Source organism: Ascaphus truei, chromosome 20 (genome assembly GCF_040206685.1).
Source record: "Ascaphus truei isolate aAscTru1 chromosome 20, aAscTru1.hap1, whole genome shotgun sequence".
NCBI lineage: Eukaryota > Metazoa > Chordata > Amphibia > Anura > Ascaphidae > Ascaphus > Ascaphus truei.
Window position 1 is genome coordinate 8,654,861 of NC_134502.1, and position 24,863 is coordinate 8,679,723.

A 24,863-nucleotide genomic window follows, 5' to 3' on the forward strand; every position below is an offset into this window, starting at 1 on the left:
GCCCCCCAAGCTGAACCTGTCATTACTGACCATTCATGTTCCATCTTTTTAAATGTACCCTTTTCCTATTGAGAAACAATTTCTCCTTCTTTAAATTGTTTTTGTAAAACTGGAAGTCAACCTTCTTCTTTCTTAATTTCTTACACATAGGAAATTATTCTTTCACTATTTCATTATTTTCAATACGACCTAAAAGGAAGTGTGATTATGAAAGCATGAGTGATAAATAATCTTGGCCTGGTGTGGTAAACAAATTAATTTAGAATTCAAATATAAACAAGCAATAAATTTTACATGTTCAAATCTTGCCAGAATGGTGTAAAAAAAAAAATCAGGACATTGGAGATTATAAACTAATAAATGAGTATTGCTAATGAGTATTCCTAGCACTGTCATAGGAAGTAAAACTCGTTCATTTCCTAGTATGGGTATTAAAGAATTAGTTGTACATACATCATTTTTACATCCCAACCACTTATTTACCCATAAATCTGTATGATTTAGAACAAATACACATTTTTCTGGCAAACTTTGTCGTATTCCTAGGATGTCATACACCCTTGTACTTTTTTCCCAATAGTAATAGAAATAATAGATTTTTTGTTCTTTTTCCTAAAAAGTGAAAACATATTTAGTCCCATAGGTGATTCTTTGCTTTAAAACACAATATTTTGACATATTTAGAGCCCAGCTGACTACATACACTGGATATATAATGCAACAGTGCCACCATGGGGTAGGTATTGTTACCAATATTGTCCTGGAACAGGATTGCATATTTTCTGTATATTTTTCTCGGCTCTCACACTGTCAGCTCTCCCCAGTGAAGTTACATGTTTTTTCCAAGCCCTGAAGAAGCCAGAGCTGTGTATATTGCAACATAGTTGTTACAAGTAATCCCCTTTACACAGCCTCTAGTCAGTTGCCCTGGCAACCTCCCAATGCTCATATTTGAGTATGTTTTAGTCCTCTCCCCCTGCTTTATCTGCATATTGTTATGCCCCTTAGTGTGTTCCTGTCTGACAGGAAAGTGTGCTCCCTCTTTTCAACAAGCAGTCAAAGTGAGTAGACACATCTTCCACTGCTCCCTCAGAAAGGAAATCCTTTTAACCTTCCCCTCAGAGAGGCACTTCCACATAGCAGGACACCTTCCTCTCATCAAGCAATTCTCCTCACAAGGGACATCCACTATTACATTCCATATACAAGAACTTATATACTCCTGTTATAACTGTTATACTGTAACTCCCTCAATAAAGTTGAAGAAAACAGAAGTGTGCTTTAAAAGGGGACGAGTTAAGCTACAGTACATGGACTTACTCATATGCCACATATGAGCCTGGGTCCAGAATAGATATCCTTCTATTTTTCAATAAAACACTTTTTTTGCTAAATAAAACTAGCGTTGGCCGGGAATCGAACCCGGGTCAACTGCTTGGAAGGCAGCTATGCTCACCACTATACCACCAACGCATAGTGCTGTATTCTGTAGTGCAGCAATACAGTGCTGGAATATAGTGCAGGAATATAGTGCTGGACTATTTATCCAGAAACTCTATCTTTCTCTGTTGAATTACCCAGATACAATTACCATTACCCCACACGATACAATGTTATAAGACATGCGACATAAGCCCCAGTGGCCTAATGGATAAGGCACTGGCCTCCTAAGCCAGGGATTGTGGGTTCAAGTCCCATCTGGGGTGGTTATATTTCATCCGCAAAACGTTAGTTTTTATTTCAAAACATATTCAGTCCGGTGTTAGTTATCATTAATAAATTAGGCAACAATTCCAAATGTTTTCATACAGACCAAGCAATCTGACGTATTTTACCCAGGTACAGACAGGATTGCGGGATCTATTTCACGACATCATGCAGCTTCTCGTTGCCACGTCAACGCGACGTCATTTGAAGCAGCGTGGCCATTTTAACTGGAGCTGCAGGGGGAAAAGATGAATTTGTAGGAGAAAACTGGGAGACGCCGGGGGATTCTGCCGCAGGTAAGCAGTCGACAGCGGACAAAATGCAGTCGCCCATGACAACCGGTCGAGTGCATTTGTCGACCCCTGGCTATAGGTAACCAAGGAAACCTTAAACAGGTCATGCACATTGCTCTGGGGAGTTCCTAACACAGCCTACAGGAACACTCATGCACCATTCGCATCACATTCCAAAAAAATTATAAAAACTAAATGCCAAGATATCATTCTAAAGCAAAGAATTCTCACTGAAGATATCTGATGCCCTGTTATACACTTTTGTCAATGTTTCCACTTCTTGAGTCATTTCTTTCTACTTTTATCGGTGTATACGTTCTTTTCATAGTACATATTAAAAATAGTTGAAGAACAATACACAATAAAGCCTCACAAAGTACAATGATTAAAGGATGCATGGGAAAAAAAATACCCAATACTGACACATTGTAACAGATTTTTTTAAACTTTGCCCCCCAAGCTGAACCTGTCATTACTGACCATTCATGTTCTATCTTTTTAAATGTACCCTTTTCCTATTGAGAAACAATTTCTCCTTCTTTAAATTGTTTTTGTAAAACTGGAAGTCAACCTTCTTCTTTCTTAATTTCTTACACATAGGAAATTATTCTTTCACTATTTCATTATTTTCAATACGACCTAAAATGAAGTGTGATTATGAAAGCATGAGTGATAAATAATCTTGGCCTGGTGTGGTAAACAAATTAATTTAGAATTCAAATATAAACAAGCAATACATTTTACATGTTCAAATCTTGCCAGAATGGTGTAAAAAAAAAAATCAGGACATTGGAGATTATAAACTAATAAATGAGTATTGCTAATGAGTATTCCTAGCACTGTCATAGGAAGTAAAACTCGTTCATTTCCTAGTATGGGTATTAAAGAATTAGTTGTACATACATCATTTTTACATCCCAACCACTTATTTACCCATAAATCTGTATGATTTAGAACAAATACACATTTTTCTGGCAAACTTTGTCGTATTCCTAGGATGTCATACACCCTTGTACTTTTTTCCCAATAGTAATAGAAATAATAGATTTTTTGTTCTTTTTCCTAAAAAGTGAAAACATATTTAGTCCCATAGGTGATTCTTTGCTTTAAAACACAATATTTTGACATATTTAGAGCCCAGCTGACTACATACACTGGATATATAATGCAACAGTGCCACCATGGGGTAGGTATTGTTACCAATATTGTCCTGGAACAGGATTGCATATTTTCTGTATATTTTTCTCGGCTCTCACACTGTCAGCTCTCCCCAGGGAAGTTACATGTTTTTTTCCAAGCCCTGAAGAAGCCAGAGCTGTGTATATTGCAACATAGTTGTTACAAGTAATCCCCTTTACACAGCCTCTAGTCAGTTGCCCTGGCAACCTCCCAATGCTCATATTTGAGTATGTTTTAGTCCTCTCCCCCTGCTTTATCTGCATATTGTTATGCCCCTTAGTGTGTTCCTGTCTGACAGGAAAGTGTGCTCCCTCTTTTCAACAAGCAGCCAAAGTGAGTAGACACATCTTCCACTGCTCCCTCAGAAAGGAAATCCTTTTAACCTTCCCCACAGAGAGGAACTTCCACATAGCAGGACACCTTCCTCTCATCAAGCAATTCTCCTCACAAGGGACATCCATATACAAGAACTTATATACTCCTCTTATAACTGTTATACTGTAACTCCCTCAATAAAGTTGAAGAAAACAGAAGTGTGCTTTAAAAGGGGACGAGTTAAGCTACAGTACATGGACTTACTCATATGCCACATATGAGCCTGGGTCCAGAATAGATATCCTTCTATTTTTCAATAAAACACTTTTTTTGCTAAATAAAACTTGCGTTGGCCGGGAATCGAACCCGGGTCAACTGCTTGGAAGGCAGCTATGCTCACCACTATACCACCAACGCATAGTGCTGTATTCTGTAGTGCAGCAATACAGTGCTGGAATATAGTGCAGGAATATAGTGCTGGACTATTTATCCAGAAACTCTATCTTTCTCTGTTGAATTACCCAGATACAATTACAATTACCCCACACGATACAATGTTATAAGACATGCGACATAAGCCCCAGTGGCCTAATGGATAAGGCACTGGCCTCCTAAGCCAGGGATTGTGGGTTCAAGTCCCATCTGGGGTGGTTATATTTCATCCGCAAAACGTTAGTTTTTATTTCAAAACATATTCAGTCCGGTGTTAGTTATCATTAATAAATTAGGCAACAATTCCAAATGTTTTCATACAGACCAAGCAATCTGACGTATTTTACCCAGGTACAGACAGGATTGCGGGATCTATTTCACGACATCATGCAGCTTCTCGTTGCCACGTCAACGCGACGTCATTTGAAGCAGCGTGGCCATTTTAACTGGAGCTGCAGGGGGAAAAGATGAATTTGTAGGAGAAAACTGGGAGACGCCGGGGGATTCTGCCGCAGGTAAGCAGTCGACAGCGGACAAAATGCAGTCGCCCATGACAACCGGTCGAGTGCATTTGTCGACCCCTGGCTATAGGTAACCAAGGAAACCTTAAACAGGTCATGCACATTGCTCTGGGGAGTTCCTAACACAGCCTACAGGAACACTCATGCACCATTCGCATCACATTCCAAAAAAATTATAAAAACTAAATGCCAAGATATCATTCTAAAGCAAAGAATTCTCACTGAAGATATCTGATGCCCTGTTATACACTTTTGTCAATGTTTCCACTTCTTGAGTCATTTCTTTCTACTTTTATCAGTGTATACGTTCTTTTCATAGTGCATATTAAAAATAGTTGAAGAACAATACACAATAAAGCCTCACAAAGTACAATGATTAAAGGATGCATGGGAAAAAAAATACCCAATACTGACACATTGTAACAGATTTTTTTAAACTTTGCCCCCCAAGCTGAACCTGTCATTACTGACCATTCATGTTCTATCTTTTTAAATGTACCCTTTTCCTATTGAGAAACAATTTCTCCTTCTTTAAATTGTTTTTGTAAAACTGGAAGTCAACCTTCTTCTTTCTTAATTTCTTACACATAGGAAATTATTCTTTCACTATTTCATTATTTTCAATACGACCTAAAAGGAAGTGTGATTATGAAAGCATGAGTGATAAATAATCTTGGCCTGGTGTGGTAAACAAATTAATTTAGAATTCAAATATAAACAAGCAATACATTTTACATGTTCAAATCTTGCCAGAATGGTGTAAAAAAAAAAATCAGGACATTGGAGATTATAAACTAATAAATGAGTATTGCTAATGAGTATTCCTAGCACTGTCATAGGAAGTAAAACTCGTTCATTTCCTAGTATGGGTATTAAAGAATTAGTTGTACATACATCATTTTTACATCCCAACCACTTATTTACCCATAAATCTGTATGATTTAGAACAAATACACATTTTTCTGGCAAACTTTGTCGTATACCTAGGATGTCATACACCCTTGTACTTTTTTCCCAATAGTAATAGAAATAATAGATTTTTTGTTCTTTTTCCTAAAAAGTGAAAACATATTTAGTCCCATAGGTGATTCTTTGCTTTAAAACACAATATTTTGACATATTTAGAGCCCAGCTGACTACATACACTGGATATATAATGCAACAGTGCCACCATGGGGTAGGTATTGTTAAACATACTGGACACCTAACAAGCTCCTATTAAACCCCCAAAATACCCACAACATATATATATAAGCATATGAGTATCAGAGGAGTGCTACTGAGCATGGCAATATGCATTAAAACCAGAGACTCACCCCCTCCCACATTTAAATGGTTATGGGCTCACTCCATAGCATCTTCCACTCAGGGGAACTTGCCTGCTTGCAGTTTGGCTGTGACATCTCTAATACAGAGTGCTTTTCCTGGTAATGTACAGGTTAATAAAAGCTTCAGTCAGACAGAACTTTGCAGCTAATATTGACAGATTTACTATAAATCATTCTTCCTGTTATTAAACAGGTTATTAAGAATTTATATTAGCGTTAGGGACCCCTGATATGTGGTCTGCCTTGGCGTTGGCTCAGGGGCTTACAACAATTTTGGCCAAAAATGTCAAACTAAAAGACCATTTACTTATTAGATATTTATCCATATATATTTAGGCACTGTACCGTGTATGAGTTTCACTAGATGTGCTAAAAACTGAGCTTTGTCTGTGTTTTATGTTATGTCTCTGGTTTTAAGGTAGGTATTGTTACCAATATTGTCCTGGAACAGGATTGCATATTTTCTGTATATTTTTCTCGGCTCTCACACTGTCAGCTCTCCCCAGGGAAGTTACATGTTTTTTCCAAGCCCTGAAGAAGCCAGAGCTGTGTATATTGCAACATAGTTGTTACAAGTAATCCCCTTTACACAGCCTCTAGTCAGTTGCCCTGGCAACCTCCCAATGCTCATATTTCAGTATGTTTTAGTCCTCTCCCCCTGCTTTATCTGCATATTGTTATGCCCCTTAGTGTGTTCCTGTCTGACAGGAAAGTGTGCTCCCTCTTTTCAACAAGCAGTCAAAGTGAGTAGACACATCTTCCACTGCTCCCTCAGAAAGGAAATCCTTTTAACCTTCCCCTCAGAGAGGCACTTCCACATAGCAGGACACCTTCCTCTCATCAAGCAATTCTCCTCACAAGGGACATCCACTATTACATTCCATATACAAGAACTTATATACTCCTCTTATAACTGTTATACTGTAACTCCCTCAATAAAGTTGAAGAAAACAGAAGTGTGCTTTAAAAGGGGACGAGTTAAGCTACAGTACATGGACTTACTCATATGCCACATATGAGCCTGGGTCCAGAATAGATATCCTTCTATTTTTCAATAAAACACTTTTTTTGCTAAATAAAACTTGCGTTGGCCGGGAATCAAACCCGGGTCAACTGCTTGAAAGGCAGCTATGCTCACCACTATACCACCAACGCATAGTGCTGTATTCTGTAGTGCAGCAATACAGTGCTGGAATATAGTGCAGGAATATAGTGCTGGACTATTTATCCAGAAACTCTATCTTTCTCTGTTGAATTACCCAGATACAGTTACCATTACCCCACACGATACAATGTTATAAGACATGCGACATAAGCCCCAGTGGCCTAATGGATAAGGCACTGGCCTCCTAAGCCAGGGATTGTGGGTTCAAGTCCCATCTGGGGTGGTTATATTTCATCCGCAAAACGTTAGTTTTTATTTCAAAACATATTCAGTCCGGTGTTAGTTATCATTAATAAATTAGGCAACAATTCCAAATGTTTTCATACAGACCAAGCAATCTGACGTATTTTACCCAGGTACAGACAGGATTGCGGGATCTATTTCACGACATCATGCAGCTTCTCGTTGCCACGTCAACGCGACGTCATTTGAAGCAGCGTGGCCATTTTAACTGGAGCTGCAGGGGGAAAAGATGAATTTGTAGGAGAAAACTGGGAGACGCCGAGGGGGATTCTGCCGCAGGTAAGCAGTCGACAGCGGACAAAATGCAGTCGCCCATGACAACCGGTCGAGTGCATTTGTCGACCCCTGGCTATAGGTAACCAAGGAAACCTTAAACAGGTCATGCACATTGCTCTGGGGAGTTCCTAACACAGCCTACAGGAACACTCATGCACCATTCGCATCACATTCCAAAAAAATTATAAAAACTAAATGCCAAGATATCATTCTAAAGCAAAGAATTCTCACTTAAAGAAATCTGATGCCCTGTTATACACTTTTGTCAATGTTTCCACTTCTTGAGTCATTTCTTTCTACTTTTATCGGTGTATACGTTCTTTTCATAGTACATATTAAAAATAGTTGAAGAACAATACACAATAAAGCCTCACAAAGTACAATGATTAAAGGATGCATGGAAAAAAAAATACCCAATACTGACACATTGTAACAGATTTTTTTAAACTTTGCCCCCCAAGCTGAACCTGTCATTACTGACCATTCATGTTCCATCTTTTTAAATGTACCCTTTTCCTATTGAGAAACAATTTCTCCTTCTTTAAATTGTTTTTGTAAAACTGGAAGTCAACCTTCTTCTTTCTTAATTTCTTACACATAGGAAATTATTCTTTCACTATTTCATTATTTTCAACACGACCTAAAAGGAAGTGTGATTATGAAAGCATGAGTGATAAATAATCTTGGCCTGGTGTGGTAAACAAATTAATTTAGAATTCAAATATAAACAAGCAATACATTTTACATGTTCAAATCTTGCCAGAATGGTGTAAAAAAAAAAAATCAGGACATTGGAGATTATAAACTAATAAATGAGTATTGCTAATGAGTATTCCTAGCACTGTCATAGGAAGTAAAACTCGTTCATTTCCTAGTATGGGTATTAAAGAATTAGTTGTACATACATCATTTTTACATCCCAACCACTTATTTACCCATAAATCTGTATGATTTAGAACAAATACACATTTTTCTGGCAAACTTTGTCGTATTCCTAGGATGTCATACACCCTTGTACTTTTTTCCCAATAGTAATAGAAATAATAGATTTTTTGTTCTTTTTCCTAAAAAGTGAAAACATATTTAGTCCCATAGGTGATTCTTTGCTTTAAAACACAATATTTTGACATATTTAGAGCCCAGCTGACTACATACACTGGATATATAATGCAACAGTGCCACCATGGGGTAGGTATTGTTACCAATATTGTCCTGGAACAGGATTGCATATTTTCTGTATATTTTTCTCGGCTCTCACACTGTCAGCTCTCCCCAGGGAAGTTACATGTTTTTTCCAAGCCCTGAAGAAGCCAGAGCTGTGTATATTGCAACATAGTTGTTACAAGTAATCCCCTTTACACAGCCTCTAGTCAGTTGCCCTGGCAACCTCCCAATGCTCATATTTGAGTATGTTTTAGTCCTCTCCCCCTGCTTTATCTGCATATTGTTATGCCCCTTAGTGTGGTCCTGTCTGACAGGAAAGTGTGCTCCCTCTTTTCAACAAGCAGCCAAAGTGAGTAGACACATCTTCCACTGCTCCCTCAGAAAGGAAATCCTTTTAACCTTCCCCTCAGAGAGGCACTTCCACATAGCAGGACACCTTCCTCTCATCAAGCAATTCTCCTCACAAGGGACATCCACTATTACATTCCATATACAAGAACTTATATACTCCTCTTATAACTGTTATACTGTAACTCCCTCAATAAAGTTGATGAAAACAGAAGTGTGCTTTAAAAGGGGACGAGTTAAGCTACAGTACATGGACTTACTCATATGCCACATATGAGCCTGGGTCCAGAATAGATATCCTTCTATTTTTCAATAAAACACTTTTTTTGCTAAATAAAACTTGCGTTGGCCGGGAATCGAACCCGGGTCAACTGCTTGGAAGGCAGCTATACTCACCACTATACCACCAACGCATAGTGCTGTATTCTTTAGTGCAGCAATACAGTGCTGGAATATAGTGCAGGAATATAGTGCTGGAATATAGTGCTGGACTATTTATCCAGAAACTCTATCTTTCTCTGTTGAATTACCCAGATACAATTACCATTACCCCACACGATACAATGTTATAAGACATGTGACATAAGCCCCAGTGGCCTAATGGATAAGGCACTGGCCTCCTAAGCCAGGGATTGTGGGTTCAAGTCCCATCTGGGGTGGTTATATTTCATCCGCAAAACGTTAGTTTTTATTTCAAAACATATTCAGTCCGGTGTTAGTTATCATTAATAAATTAGGCAACAATTCCAAATGTTTTCATACAGACCAAGCAATCTGACGTATTTTACCCAGGTACAGACAGGATTGCGGGATCTATTTCACGACATCATGCAGCTTCTCGTTGCCACGTCAACGCGACGTCATTTGAAGCAGCGTAGCCATTTTAACTGGAGCTGCAGGGGGAAAAGATGAAAATTGTAGGAGAAAACTGGGAGACGCCGGGGGATTCTGCCGCAGGTAAGCAGTCGACAGCGGACAAAATGCAGTCGCCCATGACAACCGGTCGAGTGCATTTGTCGACCCCTGGCTATAGGTAACCAAGGAAACCTTAAACAGGTCATGCACATTGCTCTGGGGAGTTCCTAACACAGCCTACAGGAACACTCATGCACCATTCGCATCACATTCCAAAAAAATTATAAAAACTAAATGCCAAGATATCATTCTAAAGCAAAGAATTCTCACTGAAGAAATCTGATGCCCTGTTATACACTTTTGTCAATGTTTCCACTTCTTGAGTCATTTCTTTCTACTTTTATCGGTGTATACGTTCTTTTCATAGTACATATTAAAAATAGTTGAAGAACAATACACAATAAAGCCTCACAAAGTACAATGATTAAAGGATGCATGGGAAAAAAAATACCCAATACTGACACATTGTAACAGATTTTTTTAAACTTTGCCCCCCAAGCTGAACCTGTCATTACTGACCATTCATGTTCTATCTTTTTAAATGTACCCTTTTCCTATTGAGAAACAATTTCTCCTTCTTTAAATTGTTTTTGTAAAACTGGAAGTCAACCTTCTTTTTTCTTAATTTCTTACACATAGGAAATTATTCTTTCACTATTTCATTATTTTCAATACGACCTAAAATGAAGTGTGATTATGAAAGCATGAGTGATAAATAATCTTGGCCTGGTGTGGTAAACAAATTAATTTAGAATTCAAATATAAACAAGCAATAAATTTTACATGTTCAAATCTTGCCAGAATGGTGTAAAAAAAAAAATCAGGACATTGGAGATTATAAACTAATAAATGAGTATTGCTAATGAGTATTCCTAGCACTGTCATAGGAAGTAAAACTCGTTCATTTCCTAGTATGGGTATTAAAGAATTAGTTGTACATACATCATTTTTACATCCCAACCACTTATTTACCCATAAATCTGTATGATTTAGAACAAATACATATTTTTCTGGCAAACTTTGTCGTATTCCTAGGATGTCATACACCCTTGTACTTTTTTCCCAATAGTAATAGAAATAATAGATTTTTTGTTCTTTTTCCTAAAAAGTGAAAACATATTTAGTCCCATAGGGGATTCTTTGCTTTAAAACACAATATTTTGACATATTTAGAGCCCAGCTGACTACATACACTGGATATATAATGCAACAGTGCCACCATGTGGTAGGTATTGTTACCAATATTGTCCTGGAACAGGATTGCATATTTTCTGTATATTTTTCTCGGCTCTCACACTGTCAGCTCTCCCCAGGGAAGTTACATGTTTTTTCCAAGCCCTGAAGAAGCCAGAGCTGTGTATATTGCAACATAGTTGTTACAAGTAATCCCCTTTACACAGCCTCTAGTCAGTTGCCCTGGCAACCTCCCAATGCTCATATTTGAGTATGTTTTAGTCCTCTCCCCCTGCTTTATCTGCATATTGTTATGCCCCTTAGTGTGTTCCTGTCTGACAGGAAAGTGTGCTCCCTCTTTTCAACAAGCAGCCAAAGTGAGTAGACACATCTTCCACTGCTCCCTCAGAAAGGAAATCCTTTTAACCTTCCCCTCAGAGAGGCACTTCCACATAGCAGGACACCTTCCTCTCATCAAGCAATTCTCCTCACAAGGGACATCCACTATTACATTCCATATACAAGAACTTATATACTCCTCTTATAACTGTTATACTGTAACTCCCTCAATAAAGTTGAAGAAAACAGAAGTGTGCTTTAAAAGGGGACGAGTTAAGCTACAGTACATGGACTTACTCATATGCCACATATGAGCCTGGGTCCAGAATAGATATCCTTCTATTTTTCAATAAAACACTTTTTTTGCTAAATAAAACTTGCGTTGGCCGGGAATCAAACCCGGGTCAACTGCTTGGAAGGCAGCTATGCTCACCACTATACCACCAACGCATAGTGCTGTATTCTGTAGTGCAGCAATACAGTGCTGGAATATAGTGCAGGAATATAGTGCTGGACTATTATCCAGAAACTCTATCTTTCTCTGTTGAATTACCCAGATACAATTACCATTACCCCACACGATACAATGTTATAAGACATGCGACATAAGCCCCAGTGGCCTAATGGATAAGGCACTGGCCTCCTAAGCCAGGGATTGTGGGTTCAAGTCCCATCTGGGGTGGTTATATTTCATCCGCAAAACGTTAGTTTTTATTTCAAAACATATTCAGTCCGGTGTTAGTTATCATTAATAAATTAGGCAACAATTCCAAATGTTTTCATACAGACCAAGCAATCTGACGTATTTTACCCAGGTACAGACAGGATTGCGGGATCTATTTCACGACATCATGCAGCTTCTCGTTGCCACGTCAACGCGACGTCATTTGAAGCAGCGTGGCCATTTTAACTGGAGCTGCAGGGGGAAAAGATGAATTTGTAGGAGAAAACTGGGAGACGCCGGGGGATTCTGCCGCAGGTAAGCAGTCGACAGCGGACAAAATGCAGTCGCCCATGACAACCGGTCGAGTGCATTTGTCGACCCCTGGCTATAGGTAACCAAGGAAACCTTAAACAGGTCATGCACATTGCTCTGGTGAGTTCCTAACACAGCCTACAGGAACACTCATGCACCATTCGCATCACATTCCAAAAAAATTATAAAAACTAAATGCCAAGATATCATTCTAAAGCAAAGAATTCTCACTGAAGATATCTGATGCCCTGTTATACACTTTTGTCAATGTTTCCACTTCTTGAGTCATTTCTTTCTACTTTTATCGGTGTATACGTTCTTTTCATAGTACATATTAAAAATAGTTGAAGAACAATACACAATAAAGCCTCACAAAGTACAATGATTAAAGGATGCATGGGAAAAAAAATACCCAATACTGACACATTGTAACAGATTTTTTTAAACTTTGCCCCCCAAGCTGAACCTGTCATTACTGACCATTCATGTTCTATCTTTTTAAATGTACCCTTTTCCTATTGAGAAACAATTTCTCCTTCTTTAAATTGTTTTTGTAAAACTGGAAGTCAACCTTCTTCTTTCTTAATTTCTTACACATAGGAAATTATTCTTTCACTATTTCATTATTTTCAATACGACCTAAAATGAAGTGTGATTATGAAAGCATGAGTGATAAATAATCTTGGCCTGGTGTGGTAAACAAATTAATTTAGAATTCAAATATAAACAAGCAATAAATTTTACATGTTCAAATCTTGCCAGAATGGTGTAAAAAAAAAAAAATCAGGACATTGGAGATTATAAACTAATAAATGAGTATTGCTAATGAGTATTCCTAGCACTGTCATAGGAAGTAAAACTCGTTCATTTCCTAGTATGGGTATTAAAGAATTAGTTGTACATACATCATTTTTACATCCCAACCACTTATTTACCCATAAATCTGTATGATTTAGAACAAATACACATTTTTCTGGCAAACTTTGTCGTATTCCTAGGATGTCATACACCCTTGTACTTTTTTCCCAATAGTAATAGAAATAATAGATTTTTTGTTCTTTTTCCTAAAAAGTGAAAACATATTTAGTCCCATAGGTGATTCTTTGCTTTAAAACACAATATTTTGACATATTTAGAGCCCAGCTGACTACATACACTGGATATATAATGCAACAGTGCCACCATGTGGTAGGTATTGTTACCAATATTGTCCTGGAACAGGATTGCATATTTTCTGTATATTTTTCTCGGCTCTCACACTGTCAGCTCTCCCCAGGGAAGTTACATGTTTTTTCCAAGCCCTGAAGAAGCCAGAGCTGTGTATATTGCAACATAGTTGTTACAAGTAATCCCCTTTACACAGCCTCTAGTCAGTTGCCCTGGCAACCTCCCAATGCTCATATTTGAGTATGTTTTAGTCCTCTCCCCCTGCTTTATCTGCATATTGTTATGCCCCTTAGTGTGTTCCTGTCTGACAGGAAAGTGTGCTCCCTCTTTTCAACAAGCAGCCAAAGTGAGTAGACACATCTTCCACTGCTCCCTCAGAAAGGAAATCCTTTTAACCTTCCCCTCAGAGAGGCACTTCCACATAGCAGGACACCTTCCTCTCATCAAGCAATTCTCCTCACAAGGGACATCCACTATTACATTCCATATACAAGAACTTATATACTCCTCTTATAACTGTTATACTGTAACTCCCTCAATAAAGTTGAAGAAAACAGAAGTGTGCTTTAAAAGGGGACGAGTTAAGCTACAGTACATGGACTTACTCATATGCCACATATGAGCCTGGGTCCAGAATAGATATCCTTCTATTTTTCAATAAAACACTTTTTTTGCTAAATAAAACTTGCGTTGGCCGGGAATCGAACCCGGGTCAACTGCTTGGAAGGCAGCTATGCTCACCACTATACCACCAACGCATAGTGCTGTATTCTGTAGTGCAGCAATACAGTGCTGGAATATAGTGCAGGAATATAGTGCTGGACTATTTATCCAGAAACTCTATCTTTCTCTGTTGAATTACCCAGATACAATTACCATTACCCCACACGATACAATGTTATAAGACATGTGACATAAGCCCCAGTGGCCTAATGGATAAGGCACTGGCCTCCTAAGCCAGGGATTGTGGGTTCAAGTCCCATCTGGGGTGGTTATATTTCATCCGCAAAACGTTAGTTTTTATTTCAAAACATATTCAGTCCGGTGTTAGTTATCATTAATAAATTAGGCAACAATTCCAAATGTTTTCATACAGACCAAGCAATCTGACGTATTTTACCCAGGTACAGACAGGATTGCGGGATCTATTTCACGACATCATGCAGCTTCTCGTTGCCACGTCAACGCGACGTCATTTGAAGCAGCGTAGCCATTTTAACTGGAGCTGCAGGGGGAAAAGATGAAAATTGTAGGAGAAAACTGGGAGACGCCGGGGGATTCTGCCGCAGGTAAGCAGTCGACAGCGGACAAAATGCAGTCGCCCATGACAACCGGTCGAGTGCATTTGTCGACCCCTGGCTATAGGTAACCAAGGAAACCTTAAACAGGTCATGCACATTGCTCTGGGGAGTTCCTAACACAGCCTACAGGAACACTCATGCACCATTCGCATCACATTCCAAAAAAATTATAAAAACTAAATGCCAAGATATCATTCTAAAGCAAAGAATTCTCACTGAAGAAATCTGATGCCCTGTTATACACTTTTGTCAATGTTTCCACTTCTTGAGTCATTTCTTTCTACTTTTATCGGTGTATACGTTCTTTTCATAGTACATATTAAAAATAGTTGAAGAACAATACACAATAAAGCCTCACAAAGTACTATGATTAAAGGATGCATGGGAAAAAAAATACCCAATACTGACACATTGTAACAGATTTTTTTAAACTTTGCCCCCCAAGCTGAACCTGTCATTACTGACCATTCATGTTCTATCTTTTTAAATGTACCCTTTTCCTATTGAGAAACAATTTCTCCTTCTTTAAATTGTTTTTGTAAAACTGGAAGTCAACCTTCTTTTTTCTTAATTTCTTACACATAGGAAATTATTCTTTCACTATTTCATTATTTTCAATACGACCTAAAATGAAGTGTGATTATGAAAGCATGAGTGATAAATAATCTTGGCCTGGTGTGGTAAACAAATTAATTTAGAATTCAAATATAAACAAGCAATAAATTTTACATGTTCAAATCTTGCCAGAATGGTGTAAAAAAAAAAATCAGGACATTGGAGATTATAAACTAATAAATGAGTATTGCTAATGAGTATTCCTAGCACTGTCATAGGAAGTAAAACTCGTTCATTTCCTAGTATGGGTATTAAAGAATTAGGTGTACATACATCATTTTTACATCCCAACCACTTATTTACCCATAAATCTGTATGATTTAGAACAAATACATATTTTTCTGGCAAACTTTGTCGTATTCCTAGGATGTCATACACCCTTGTACTTTTTTCCCAATAGTAATAGAAATAATAGATTTTTTGTTCTTTTTCCTAAAAAGTGAAAACATATTTAGTCCCATAGGGGATTCTTTGCTTTAAAACACAATATTTTGACATATTTAGAGCCCAGCTGACTACATACACTGGATATATAATGCAACAGTGCCACCATGTGGTAGGTATTGTTACCAATATTGTCCTGGAACAGGATTGCATATTTTCTGTATATTTTTCTCGGCTCTCACACTGTCAGCTCTCCCCAGGGAAGTTACATGTTTTTTCCAAGCCCTGAAGAAGCCAGAGCTGTGTATATTGCAACATAGTTGTTACAAGTAATCCCCTTTACACAGCCTCTAGTCAGTTGCCCTGGCAACCTCCCAATGCTCATATTTGAGTATGTTTTAGTCCTCTCCCCCTGCTTTATCTGCATATTGTTATGCCCCTTAGTGTGTTCCTGTCTGACAGGAAAGTGTGCTCCCTCTTTTCAACAAGCAGCCAAAGTGAGTAGACACATCTTCCACTGCTCCCTCAGAAAGGAAATCCTTTTAACCTTCCCCTCAGAGAGGCACTTCCACATAGCAGGACACCTTCCTCTCATCAAGCAATTCTCCTCACAAGGGACATCCACTATTACATTCCATATACAAGAACTTATATACTCCTCTTATAACTGTTATACTGTAACTCCCTCAATAAAGTTGAAGAAAACAGAAGTGTGCTTTAAAAGGGGACGAGTTAAGCTACAGTACATGGACTTACTCATATGCCACATATGAGCCTGGGTCCAGAATAGATATCCTTCTATTTTTCAATAAAACACTTTTTTTGCTAAATAAAACTTGCGTTGGCCGGGAATCAAACCCGGGTCAACTGCTTGGAAGGCAGCTATGCTCACCACTATACCACCAACGCATAGTGCTGTATTCTGTAGTGCAGCAATACAGTGCTGGAATATAGTGCAGGAATATAGTGCTGGACTATTTATCCAGAAACTCTATCTTTCTCTGTTGAATTACCCAGATACAATTACCATTACCCCACACGATACAATGTTATAAGACATGCGACATAAGCCCCAGTGGCCTAATGGATAAGGCACTGGCCTCCTAAGCCAGGGATTGTGGGTTCAAGTCCCATCTGGGGTGGTTATATTTCATCCGCAAAACGTTAGTTTTTATTTCAAAACATATTCAGTCCGGTGTTAGTTATCATTAATAAATTAGGCAACAATTCCAAATGTTTTCATACAGACCAAGCAATCTGACGTATTTTACCCAGGTACAGACAGGATTGCGGGATCTATTTCACGACATCATGCAGCTTCTCGTTGCCACGTCAATGCGACGTCATTTGAAGCAGCGTGGCCATTTTAACTGGAGCTGCAGGGGGAAAAGATGAAAATTGTAGGAGAAAACTGGGAGACGCCGGGGGATTCTGCCGCAGGTAAGCAGTCGACAGCGGACAAAATGCAGTCGCCCATGACAACCGGTCGAGTGCATTTGTCGACCCCTGGCTATAGGTAACCAAGGAAACCTTAAACAGGTCATGCACATTGCTCTGGGGAGTTCCTAACACAGCCTACAGGAACACTCATGCACCATTCGCATCACATTCCAAAAAAATTATAAAAACTAAATGCCAAGATATCATTCTAAAGCAAAGAATTCTCACTGAAGAAATCTGATGCCCTGTTATACACTTTTGTCAATGTTTCCACTTCTTGAGTCATTTCTTTCTACTTTTATCGGTGTATACGTTCTTTTCATAGTACATATTAAAAATAGTTGAAGAACAATACACAATAAAGCCTCACAAAGTACAATGATTAAAGGATGCATGGGAAAAAAAATACCCAATACTGACACATTGTAACAGATTTTTTTAAACTTTGCCCCCCAAGCTGAACCTGTCATTACTGACCATTCATGTTCTATCTTTTTAAATGTACCCTTTTCCTATTGAGAAACAATTTCTCCTTCTTTAAATTGTTTTTGTAAAACTGGAAGTCAACCTTCTTCTTTCTTAATTTCTTACACATAGGAAATTATTCTTTCACTATTTCATTATTTTCAATACGACCTAAAATGAAGTGTGATTATGAAAGCATGAGTGATAAATAATCTTGGCCTGGTGTGGTAAACAAATTAATTTAGAATTCAAATATAAACAAGCAATACATTTTACATGTTCAAATCTTGCCAGAATGGTGTAAAAAAAAAAAATCAGGACATTGGAGATTATAAACTAATAAATGAGTATTGCTAATGAGTATTCCTAGCACTGTCATAGGAAGTAAAACTCGTTCATTTCCTAGTATGGGTATTAAAGAATTAGTTGTACATACATCATTTTTACATCCCAACCACTTATTTACCCATAAATCTGTATGATTTAGAACAAATACATATTTTTCTGGCAAACTTTGTCGTATTCCTAGGATGTCATACACCCTTGTACTTTTTTCCCAATAGTAATAGAAATAATAGATTTTTTGTTCTTTTTCCTAAAAAGTGAAAACATATTTAGTCCCATAGGTGATTCTTTGCTTTAAAACACAATATTTTGACATATTTAGAGCCCAGCTGACTACATACACTGGATATATAATGCAACAGTGCCACCATGTGGTAGGTATTGTTACCAATATTGTCCTGGAACAGGATTGCATATTTTCTGTATATTTTTCTCGGCTCTCACACTGTCAGCTCTCCCCAGGGAAGTTACATGTTTTTTCCAAGCCCTGAAGAAGCCAGAGCTGTGTATATTGCAACATAGTTGTTACAAGTAATCCCCTTTACACAGCCTCTAGTCAGTTGCCCTGGCAACCTCCCAATGCTCATATTTGAGTATGTTTTAGTCCTCTCCCCCTGCTTTATCTGCATATTGTTATGCCCCTTAGTGTGTTCCTGTCTGACAGGAAAGTGTGCTCCCTCTTTTCAACAAGCAGCCAAAGTGAGTAGACACATCTTCCACTGCTCCCTCAGAAAGGAAATCCTTTTAACCTTCCCCTCAGAGAGGCACTTCCACATAGCAGGACACCTTCCTCTCATCAAGCAATTCTCCTCACAAGGGACATCCACTATTACATTCCATATACAAGAACTTATATACTCCTCTTATAACTGTTATACTGTAACTCCCTCAATAAAGTTGAAGAAAACAGAAGTGTGCTTTAAAAGGGGACGAGTTAAGCTACAGTACATGGACTTACTCATATGCCACATATGAGCCTGGGTCCAGAATAGATATCCTTCTATTTTTCAATAAAACACTTTTTTTGCTAAATAAAACTTGCGTTGGCCGGGAATCAAACCCGGGTCAACTGCTTGGAAGGCAGCTATGCTCACCACTATACCACCAACGCATAGTGCTGTATTCTGTAGTGCAGCAATACAGTGCTGGAATATAGTGCAGGAATATAGTGCTGGACTATTTATCCAGAAACTCTATCTTTCTCTGTTGAATTACCCAGATACAATTACCATTACCCCACACGATACAATGTTATAAGACATGCGACATAAGCCCCAGTGGCCTAATGGATAAGGCACTGGCCTCCTAAGCCAGGGATTGTGGGTTCAAGTCCCATCTGGGGTGGTTATATTTCATCCGCAAAACGTTAGTTTTTATTTCAAAACATATTCAGTCCGGTGTTAGTTATCATTAATAAATTAGGCAACAATTCCAAATGTTTTCATACAGACCAAGCAATCTGACGTATTTTACCCAGGTACAGACAGGATTGCGGGATCTATTTCACGACATCATGCAGCTTCTCGTTGCCACGTCAACGCGACGTCATTTGAAGCAGCGTGGCCATTTTAACTGGAGCTGCAGGGGGAAAAGATGAATTTGTAGGAGAAAACTGGGAGACGCCGGGGGATTCTGCCGCAGGTAAGCAGTCGACAGCGGACAAAATGCAGTCGCCCATGACAACCGGTCGAGTGCATTTGTCGACCCCTGGCTATAGGTAACCAAGGAAACCTTAAACAGGTCATGCACATTGCTCTGGGGAGTTCCTAACACAGCCTACAGGAACACTCATGCACCATTCGCATCACATTCCAAAAAAATTATAAAAACTAAATGCCAAGATATCATTCTAAAGCAAAGAATTCTCACTTAAAGAAATCTGATGCCCTGTTATACACTTTTGTCAATGTTTCCACTTCTTGAGTCATTTCTTTCTACTTTTATCGGTGTATACGTTCTTTTCATAGTGCATATTAAAAATAGTTGAAGAACAATACACAATAAAGCCTCACAAAGTACAATGATTAAAGGATGCATGGGAAAAAAAATACCCAATACTGACACATTGTAACAGATTTTTTTAAACTTTGCCCCCCAAGCTGAACCTGTCATTACTGACCATTCATGTTCTATCTTTTTAAATGTACCCTTTTCCTATTGAGAAACAATTTCTCCTTCTTTAAATTGTTTTTGTAAAACTGGAAGTCAACCTTCTTCTTTCTTAATTTCTTACACATAGGAAATTATTCTTTCACTATTTCATTATTTTCAATACGACCTAAAAGGAAGTGTGATTATGAAAGCATGAGTGATAAATAATCTTGGCCTGGTGTGGTAAACAAATTAATTTAGAATTCAAATATAAACAAGCAATACATTTTACATGTTCAAATCTTGCCAGAATGGTGTAAAAAAAAAAATCAGGACATTGGAGATTATAAACTAATAAATGAGTATTGCTAATGAGTATTCCTAGCACTGTCATAGGAAGTAAAACTCGTTCATTTCCTAGTATGGGTATTAAAGAATTAGTTGTACATACATCATTTTTACATCCCAACCACTTATTTACCCATAAATCTGTATGATTTAGAACAAATACACATTTTTCTGGCAAACTTTGTCGTATACCTAGGATGTCATACACCCTTGTACTTTTTTCCCAATAGTAATAGAAATAATAGATTTTTTGTTCTTTTTCCTAAAAAGTGAAAACATATTTAGTCCCATAGGTGATTCTTTGCTTTAAAACACAATATTTTGACATATTTAGAGCCCAGCTGACTACATACACTGGATATATAATGCAACAGTGCCACCATGGGGTAGGTATTGTTACCAATATTGTCCTGGAACAGGATTGCATATTTTCTGTATATTTTTCTCGGCTCTCACACTGTCAGCTCTCCCCAGGGAAGTTACATGTTTTTTCCAAGCCCTGAAGAAGCCAGAGCTGTGTATATTGCAACATAGTTGTTACAAGTAATCCCCTTTACACAGCCTCTAGTCAGTTGCCCTGGCAACCTCCCAATGCTCATATTTGAGTATGTTTTAGTCCTCTCCCCCTGCTTTATCTGCATATTGTTATGCCCCTTAGTGTGTTCCTGTCTGACAGGAAAGTGTGCTCCCTCTTTTCAACAAGCAGCCAAAGTGAGTAGACACATCTTCCACTGCTCCCTCAGAAAGGAAATCCTTTTAACCTTCCCCTCAGAGAGGCACTTCCACATAGCAGGACACCTTCCTCTCATCAAGCAATTCTCCTCACAAGGGACATCCACTATTACATTCCATATACAAGAACTTATATACTCCTCTTATAACTGTTATACTGTAACTCCCTCAATAAAGTTGAAGAAAACAGAAGTGTGCTTTAAAAGGGGACGAGTTAAGCTACAGTACATGGACTTACTCATATGCCACATATGAGCCTGGGTCCAGAATAGATATCCTTCTATTTTTCAATAAAACACTTTTTTTGCTAAATAAAACTTGCGTTGGCCGGGAATCAAACCCGGGTCAACTGCTTGGAAGGCAGCTATGCTCACCACTATACCACCAACGCATAGTGCTGTATTCTGTAGTGCAGCAATACAGTGCTGGAATATAGTGCAGGAATATAGTGCTGGACTATTTATCCAGAAACTCTATCTTTCTCTGTTGAATTACCCAGATACAATTACCATTACCCCACACGATACAATGTTATAAGACATGCGACATAAGCCCCAGTGGCCTAATGGATAAGGCACTGGCCTCCTAAGCCAGGGATTGTGGGTTCAAGTCCCATCTGGGGTGGTTATATTTCATCCGCAAAACGTTAGTTTTTATTTCAAAACATATTCAGTCCGGTGTTAGTTATCATTAATAAATTAGGCAACAATTCCAAATGTTTTCATACAGACCAAGCAATCTGACGTATTTTACCCAGGTACAGACAGGATTGCGGGATCTATTTCACGACATCATGCAGCTTCTCGTTGCCACGTCAATGCGACGTCATTTGAAGCAGCGTGGCCATTTTAACTGGAGCTGCAGGGGGAAAAGATGAAAATTGTAGGAGAAAACTGGGAGACGCCGGGGGATTCTGCCGCAGGTAAGCAGTCGACAGCGGACAAAATGCAGTCGCCCATGACAACCGGTCGAGTGCATTTGTCGACCCCTGGCTATAGGTAACCAAGGAAACCTTAAACAGGTCATGCACATTGCTCTGGGGAGTTCCTAACACAGCCTACAGGAACACTCATGCACCATTCGCATCACATTCCAAAAAAATTATAAAAACTAAATGCCAAGATATCATTCTAAAGCAAAGAATTCTCACTGAAGAAATCTGATGCCCTGTTATACACTTTTGTCAATGTTTCCACTTCTTGAGTCATTTCTTTCTACTTTTATCGGTGTATACGTTCTTTTCATAGTACATATTAAAAATAGTTGAAGAACAATACACAATAAAGCCTCACAAAGTACAATGATTAAAGGATGCATGGGAAAAAAAATACCCAATACTGACACATTGTAACAGATTTTTTTAAACTTTGCCCCCCAAGCTGAACCTGTCATTACTGACCATTCATGTTCTATCTTTTTAAATGTACCCTTTTCCTATTGAGAAACAATTTCTCCTTCTTTAAATTGTTTTTGTAAAACTGGAAGTCAACCTTCTTCTTTCTTAATTTCTTACACATAGGAAATTATTCTTTCACTATTTCATTATTTTCAATACGACCTAAAATGAAGTGTGATTATGAAAGCATGAGTGATAAATAATCTTGGCCTGGTGTGGTAAACAAATTAATTTAGAATTCAAATATAAACAAGCAATACATTTTACATGTTCAAATCTTGCCAGAATGGTGTAAAAAAAAAAAATCAGGACATTGGAGATTATAAACTAATAAATGAGTATTGCTAATGAGTATTCCTAGCACTGTCATAGGAAGTAAAACTCGTTCATTTCCTAGTATGGGTATTAAAGAATTAGTTGTACATACATCATTTTTACATCCCAACCACTTATTTACCCATAAATCTGTATGATTTAGAACAAATACATATTTTTCTGGCAAACTTTGTCGTATTCCTAGGATGTCATACACCCTTGTACTTTTTTCCCAATAGTAATAGAAATAATAGATTTTTTGTTCTTTTTCCTAAAAAGTGAAAACATATTTAGTCCCATAGGTGATTCTTTGCTTTAAAACACAATATTTTGACATATTTAGAGCCCAGCTGACTACATACACTGGATATATAATGCAACAGTGCCACCATGTGGTAGGTATTGTTACCAATATTGTCCTGGAACAGGATTGCATATTTTCTGTATATTTTTCTCGGCTCTCACACTGTCAGCTCTCCCCAGGGAAGTTACATGTTTTTTCCAAGCCCTGAAGAAGCCAGAGCTGTGTATATTGCAACATAGTTGTTACAAGTAATCCCCTTTACACAGCCTCTAGTCAGTTGCCCTGGCAACCTCCCAATGCTCATATTTGAGTATGTTTTAGTCCTCTCCCCCTGCTTTATCTGCATATTGTTATGCCCCTTAGTGTGTTCCTGTCTGACAGGAAAGTGTGCTCCCTCTTTTCAACAAGCAGCCAAAGTGAGTAGACACATCTTCCACTGCTCCCTCAGAAAGGAAATCCTTTTAACCTTCCCCTCAGAGAGGCACTTCCACATAGCAGGACACCTTCCTCTCATCAAGCAATTCTCCTCACAAGGGACATCCACTATTACATTCCATATACAAGAACTTATATACTCCTCTTATAACTGTTATACTGTAACTCCCTCAATAAAGTTGAAGAAAACAGAAGTGTGCTTTAAAAGGGGACGAGTTAAGCTACAGTACATGGACTTACTCATATGCCACATATGAGCCTGGGTCCAGAATAGATATCCTTCTATTTTTCAATAAAACACTTTTTTTGCTAAATAAAACTTGCGTTGGCCGGGAATCAAACCCGGGTCAACTGCTTGGAAGGCAGCTATGCTCACCACTATACCACCAACGCATAGTGCTGTATTCTGTAGTGCAGCAATACAGTGCTGGAATATAGTGCAGGAATATAGTGCTGGACTATTTATCCAGAAACTCTATCTTTCTCTGTTGAATTACCCAGATACAATTACCATTACCCCACACGATACAATGTTATAAGACATGCGACATAAGCCCCAGTGGCCTAATGGATAAGGCACTGGCCTCCTAAGCCAGGGATTGTGGGTTCAAGTCCCATCTGGGGTGGTTATATTTCATCCGCAAAACGTTAGTTTTTATTTCAAAACATATTCAGTCCGGTGTTAGTTATCATTAATAAATTAGGCAACAATTCCAAATGTTTTCATACAGACCAAGCAATCTGACGTATTTTACCCAGGTACAGACAGGATTGCGGGATCTATTTCACGACATCATGCAGCTTCTCGTTGCCACGTCAACGCGACGTCATTTGAAGCAGCGTGGCCATTTTAACTGGAGCTGCAGGGGGAAAAGATGAATTTGTAGGAGAAAACTGGGAGACGCCGGGGGATTCTGCCGCAGGTAAGCAGTCGACAGCGGACAAAATGCAGTCGCCCATGACAACCGGTCGAGTGCATTTGTCGACCCCTGGCTATAGGTAACCAAGGAAACCTTAAACAGGTCATGCACATTGCTCTGGGGAGTTCCTAACACAGCCTACAGGAACACTCATGCACCATTCGCATCACATTCCAAAAAAATTATAAAAACTAAATGCCAAGATATCATTCTAAAGCAAAGAATTCTCAC

The 24,863-nt window shown here is 38.4% G+C and overlaps 14 non-coding genes across 14 annotated transcripts; 10 read left to right on the forward strand and 4 right to left on the reverse strand.

Moving 5' to 3' along the window:
- The first annotated feature begins 1,633 nt into the window (after positions 1-1,633).
- Positions 1,634-1,706, forward strand: TRNAR-CCU (transfer RNA arginine (anticodon CCU)). Its single transcript has one exon. It is a non-coding gene; the product is annotated as a tRNA-Arg (tRNA).
- Positions 1,707-3,839: 2,133 nt separating this feature from the next.
- Positions 3,840-3,911, reverse strand: TRNAG-UCC (transfer RNA glycine (anticodon UCC)). Its single transcript has one exon. It is a non-coding gene; the product is annotated as a tRNA-Gly (tRNA).
- Positions 3,912-4,071: 160 nt separating this feature from the next.
- TRNAR-CCU (transfer RNA arginine (anticodon CCU)) lies at positions 4,072-4,144 on the forward strand. Its single transcript has one exon. It is a non-coding gene; the product is annotated as a tRNA-Arg (tRNA).
- A 2,714-nt stretch (positions 4,145-6,858) lies between these two features.
- TRNAE-UUC (transfer RNA glutamic acid (anticodon UUC)) lies at positions 6,859-6,930 on the reverse strand. The gene has a single exon. It is a non-coding gene; the product is annotated as a tRNA-Glu (tRNA).
- Positions 6,931-7,090: 160 nt separating this feature from the next.
- TRNAR-CCU (transfer RNA arginine (anticodon CCU)) lies at positions 7,091-7,163 on the forward strand. Its single transcript has one exon. It is a non-coding gene; the product is annotated as a tRNA-Arg (tRNA).
- A 2,149-nt stretch (positions 7,164-9,312) lies between these two features.
- Positions 9,313-9,384, reverse strand: TRNAG-UCC (transfer RNA glycine (anticodon UCC)). The gene has a single exon. It is a non-coding gene; the product is annotated as a tRNA-Gly (tRNA).
- A 173-nt stretch (positions 9,385-9,557) lies between these two features.
- TRNAR-CCU (transfer RNA arginine (anticodon CCU)) lies at positions 9,558-9,630 on the forward strand. Its single transcript has one exon. It is a non-coding gene; the product is annotated as a tRNA-Arg (tRNA).
- Positions 9,631-12,007: 2,377 nt separating this feature from the next.
- TRNAR-CCU (transfer RNA arginine (anticodon CCU)) lies at positions 12,008-12,080 on the forward strand. The gene has a single exon. It is a non-coding gene; the product is annotated as a tRNA-Arg (tRNA).
- A 2,147-nt stretch (positions 12,081-14,227) lies between these two features.
- Positions 14,228-14,299, reverse strand: TRNAG-UCC (transfer RNA glycine (anticodon UCC)). The gene has a single exon. It is a non-coding gene; the product is annotated as a tRNA-Gly (tRNA).
- Positions 14,300-14,459: 160 nt separating this feature from the next.
- TRNAR-CCU (transfer RNA arginine (anticodon CCU)) lies at positions 14,460-14,532 on the forward strand. The gene has a single exon. It is a non-coding gene; the product is annotated as a tRNA-Arg (tRNA).
- A 2,378-nt stretch (positions 14,533-16,910) lies between these two features.
- TRNAR-CCU (transfer RNA arginine (anticodon CCU)) lies at positions 16,911-16,983 on the forward strand. Its single transcript has one exon. It is a non-coding gene; the product is annotated as a tRNA-Arg (tRNA).
- Positions 16,984-19,362: 2,379 nt separating this feature from the next.
- TRNAR-CCU (transfer RNA arginine (anticodon CCU)) lies at positions 19,363-19,435 on the forward strand. Its single transcript has one exon. It is a non-coding gene; the product is annotated as a tRNA-Arg (tRNA).
- A 2,378-nt stretch (positions 19,436-21,813) lies between these two features.
- TRNAR-CCU (transfer RNA arginine (anticodon CCU)) lies at positions 21,814-21,886 on the forward strand. Its single transcript has one exon. It is a non-coding gene; the product is annotated as a tRNA-Arg (tRNA).
- A 2,379-nt stretch (positions 21,887-24,265) lies between these two features.
- Positions 24,266-24,338, forward strand: TRNAR-CCU (transfer RNA arginine (anticodon CCU)). Its single transcript has one exon. It is a non-coding gene; the product is annotated as a tRNA-Arg (tRNA).
- The last annotated feature ends 525 nt before the right edge of the window (positions 24,339-24,863 follow it).